This window comes from Osmerus eperlanus, chromosome 3 (genome assembly GCF_963692335.1).
Source record: "Osmerus eperlanus chromosome 3, fOsmEpe2.1, whole genome shotgun sequence".
Classification (NCBI taxonomy): Eukaryota; Metazoa; Chordata; class Actinopteri; order Osmeriformes; family Osmeridae; genus Osmerus; species Osmerus eperlanus.
The window spans coordinates 16,322,035-16,327,275 of NC_085020.1; positions in this window are offsets into that span (position 1 = coordinate 16,322,035).

The following is a 5,241-nucleotide window of genomic DNA, read 5'->3' on the forward strand; positions in this document are numbered from 1 at the left end:
TGACCAAACATACGTTACCGCAACGTCTTCGGCGACGTTGCGGCAACGTGGGAAGTGAAAGACGCCATGAGGTAATGGCAACGTCACAAAATCACGTTGCCAGTCCGTAACCGCGACGTCGTGGCAACGTTTTTTTCCGACGTTGCCAGTCTGTAACCGCAACCTCCTAGCAACGTCATTTTCCGACGTTGCCAGTCCGTAACCGCGACCTCCTAGCAACGTAATTTTGTGACGTTGCCAGTCCGTAACTGCAACGTTAACTAAGTAACCTATATTTCTCAATTCTACTGCTTATATTGGGGCGGTTCATATGCAGACCTCATTTGCCCAAAATGCTACTTGTATAATAGGCTACATGGTAGCCAACTTTAGGATGACTATGTTTGTGTGATGTGTAGCCTAACTCCAGCTAATCATAAACAAGGCAGCATTTCCATGTAACATTGTCATTTTATTTCAAACAAAGTGCCAAACAGTGAATTAAAATCTTCTGCCATTCCCCGCTACAGGTCCTGTCTGTTGGCCCTGACAATGAAGCACAAAATAAGTTAGTGTTCTATCAACATAATTGCACGTGTAAAAAGGGGCTATACAAGTCATAAAAAAATCACATCTAAAATAATATACATCAAAAAAATATGTGATTCTAGATTTTTGTCACATAGCCATGTGAAAGGTTGGATATGGAAGCTGCAATCATGATTCATTCACCTGGCTTGTTTTGAATGGGCTGCCGGGGTGTGTTTGAGTGTCTCCTCTTTCTCTCCCAGTCCCGTCTTCCACTTCATCACAGCGTCTGGAATTAGAAGTCATGAACTTATTGTCAGCACCAATGTGAACGTAGAACGCTGCGTGTAAGCCATAGTTCATGGCATCTCCAAACACTTACCAGTCTATTTCGCAACTCCAGCACCTTAAGGCGCTCCTCAAGGTCTTGGAGTTCAGCCTGTGTTTGGGCCACCTGTAGGTCCATCACTGGCACCTCTTCAGTGTGTCTGCTCTGTAGTCGAATGTAGTTTATGTACATAGTTTTAGCATATTGATATTAAAGGAGTAGCATTGCACATATGTGATCGTTCGAAAGCAGGGCCCCACAGTGTGACGCTACACTGAACATTCCAACCGACTATTTTCCGATAGACAAAAACTATATGACAGACGCTATAGTATGGCTTCAAAATGTACAATTAGTAGGCTAACAAGTAACACTAGCAGGTAGTAGCATTGCTACGAGTATTATGCTAGGTTGCTAGGTAACGGAAGCTAATTAAAGCTACCTAGCTGCCGTTTTGGAAAAAGAACTGGTGGAAGCGTCGGAAATATTTAGAACTCACGCATCTAAACAAATTGGAAAATTAGTGACATGATACAAATTGGAAAATTAGTGACATGATACTTATATAGACGCCATTGCTGTGCATGCCATGACCGACTGTGATCAAAACGTGATCAGCCACGCTACAGTAGCTCCACAGTCTTTGAAAATTCAGGGCTAAATAAACTATTTTGGGACAAGGTTTTTTCTAAAGCCCAATTTATACTTAGGTCGCAGACACTTTTGAAAAGGTCGCCGACAGAAATGACGTCTCGGTCGACACTTTTAACCGTCGCTTAACCCTTGTGTTATCTTCGGGTCATTCTGACCCATCAATCATTGTGACCCACCGTCGTATTGCGACAGATTTACCGCATACAAAGACAAAGTGAAGCATTTTCTTTTAACCGTTGGGCTGTCTCAGACCCCCCACATTGCAAAGGTTAAAAGAAAATTATTTTAATTTGTTTTTGTATTGGGTAAAATTGGGTAAACACAACGATGGTTCGTTATGAACCTTTGGGTCATGTGACCCGAAGGCAGCACGAGGGTTAAGCTTAATTTATACTTAGGTCGCGGACACTTTTGAAATGGTTGCCGCCGAAAAAAAAAAAGTGTCGCTCAGGCTGCTGCATTTATACTTCGGCAAACAGTCGCCTGTGCTCAAGGTTCGCGTGACGTAAACAGAATCATTTTACCGTTACATTCATTGCTATGGTTACATTGTTAACGCTTTGTAGCCTAGGTGATCAATCGGAGAAACTGACCATTTTAATTTTTCACTATGTGACGACATCCGCGCCAGTAGAAATTTCTCCTGGTAGGCGACCCCTGCAAAATCTCTTCTGAAACCCCAGTTTCAGCGATGCGTTGAAATGGGCATGCGCAAAGTGGGGCAGACTGAGGGGCAGGTTTGCTAACGCCTGGGACACACTGGCTGCGAAGCGCCCGGACGCGCCGCGCCACGATCGGCTACGACTGAGCAAAAGCTGTTCACACCAGACGCGCATTTCTCCGCGCCGGTCACCAAGCCTTTCAGCTACTCTGAGCTTTCCTTTACGCTGACATGGTACATAAACATGGCATTGGCTATATCCCAGCATTGATCCTTATCTACGTTGTCCTTGTAAAATTGTTGCTGACATATAACAACTCCCTGTGCTTTTCAACTTCGAGAATTCATTTGATGCTGATTTTAGAAATCGACTTGGGGGTTCTCTCTCGGTAGGCTATGTCTGCGTGTGTGTTGTGTGCAACGCGTGACAACTCGTTTCTCTCAAACAAACAAAACAACTACGGGCATGCTAGCTCAACGGATCAATCCGTTTATTTTCATTCGTTTTCATCAGGGTAACCACAAAGGACGTTCGTTACCAACATTGTGTAATTATAAAGTCTACAACTTTACAAATGTTCACCGTAGTCTACAATTAATGGAGTAAAATCTTAATAACATGTTTTTTTATTCAAATATATCAACTAATATGGTGTATTTCATCATCCTGCAGCCGATTTCACAAGCGTCTCGCGAAAAAATTCGACCAGCTGCCGAAACGATCGCTGCAGATCGCAGGCGATCGCAGCGCTTCGCAGACAGTGTGGTCGGTCCCATTTGATAACATGGCCGCCGAAAGAAAAAAGGAGGCGCTTCCAGGCGCGTCGCAGCAGATCGCAGCCGATCGCAGGCAGTGTGTCCCAGGCGTAAGGAAGAATTGTAATATTCTGTGATGACTTGTCTTTGGAAATGAAACTCTTAAGAGTCGCTTACCTTTTGGTCACATTTAACAATTTTGTATTACAAAATTATTGGAGCACAAATTTGCATTGTGTGTCATACAGCTTTGGTGTGCTGTACAAAGAATGTTTGCTTAATCATGTTACACATCACACATTGATTGCTTTTGTACATGTTTATAGTAAAGAATGAAAGACTAAATTATATTCCAAATTCAGTCTTTTATTTATTAAAGCTATGTTCCTGCATATGAGAAAATGACATGCTGGGGCTGAGCTGCACATGAATTACATACATTGTCTACATTTCTACCTGCTGGGTGCAACATTTAATATTGTGTGTGATTGAAATTCATGTAGACCATGGCTACATTACAAAAGTGTCAGAACTGAGAGCAGTCCAGTGTGATCACCATCTCTGGATAAACCATATTGCACTCGAGATCCGTTGTCCTGTGACCAAAGAGCGTCTTAACGGCAACTTAACCCATGGTACCAACATTAATGTATCCAGCCGACCAAGGTACAACGTCACGGCAACGTTGTCCATGGGACCAAAAATAACGTAACCAGCCGACCAAGGTACAACGTCGCGACAACGTTGTCCACGGGACCAAAAAATAACGTAACCAGCCGACCAAGGTACGACGTCGCGGCAACGTTGTCCACGGGACCAAAAATAACGTAACCAGCCGACCAAGGTACGACGTCGCGGCAACGTTGTCCACGGGACCAAAAATAACGTAACCAGCCGACCAAGGTACGACGTCGCGGCAACGTTGTCCATGGGACCAAAAAATAACGTAACCAGCCGACCAAGGTACGACGTCGCAGCAACGTTGTCCATGGGACCAAAAATAACGTAACCAGCCGACCAAGGTATGACGTCGCGGCAACGTTGTTCATGGGACCAAAAAATAACGTAACCAGCCGATCAAGGTACGACGTCGCGGCAACGTTGTCCACGGGTCTAATAATAACGTAACCGGCCGAACAAGGTACGACGTTGCGGCAACGTTGCCCACGGGTCTAAAAATAACGTAACCAGCCGACCAAGGTACGACGTTGTGGCAACGTTGTCCATGGGACCAACTGGCAACATTCCCTTTATAACGTTGCTACGACGTTGCCACAACGTTGCCAGAAGGTAACGTCGCGGGTTACCAACTGAGCACTTACTGGCAACGTTGCCGCAACGTCATGTGTTAGCTGGGTAGCCTACTCATATTGCATTCATTAATAAAGAACCCCCTTTGAAGATTATTCTACGACGTTACCGGCAGTAGAAGATGGAATCGCGATTCAAACAGTACCATCTGCTAACTGAAAATATGCCCCCAAAAACGTAAATAAGCTTGACATTTATTTAGTGGAAAATCTCTCATTCATATGGTAGCGATCATTGTCAGTATGATATGTTTATGTGCTAACTATGTAAATATCATGTTAATATCATGAATAAGAAGGTTGGCTGAGAAGTTGATAGACCGTGTGCTTTTTGAGTCCCATTAAGGTTAGAGTTCTGCATTTGTGAGTTTATTGCTGCTGTTGTTGTATCTGAGTTTGGTGGTAGAAAAGTGAGTGATAAAAATATATAAATAAATCCTAACCAAATGGACAGACCGACCAGAACTAAGATATGCGTAACAGCAAATCTGAGATGAGGAGTGTCCTGTGCAGATGTAGAATTTGAGTCTTTCTGGCTAGCGAATAATATAGGCAGAGACAAAGGGGTATTCTGTATTGTATGAAGTAAGACGGATGTGGGAAGTGAGAAGGACTTGGGAAGTGAGAAGTTAAAGAAAAGTGAGACGTTTTGTGTTTTACGGGCTTATGTTGTGTACACTTGTTAAATTGTGAAGTTGGAACTTACAGGTTTAAAAAGAAAAAAGGGGGAATTTAGATATTCTTTTTTTTTTAAGGTCATTGTTTGTTCAACGTGGTTAAATATGGGTTGTAATTTGAGCATGAATAACGGTCTGGGAGCAGATACCTGTCCAAACATAAATTACATGAAACACAATTATGGTAACGCTAGTTTATCGCAAACTTAAATGTGGATTGATGACTGTGGTTTTACGAATGAGGGATCGTTTTCTCTTGAAGATTTGAAGTTGAGAAGTTGAGAAAAAGCGTGTGCAGAGAAAAGAAAATATGATTAAAAAAAATATATAGATTTAAGCCTGATTGGA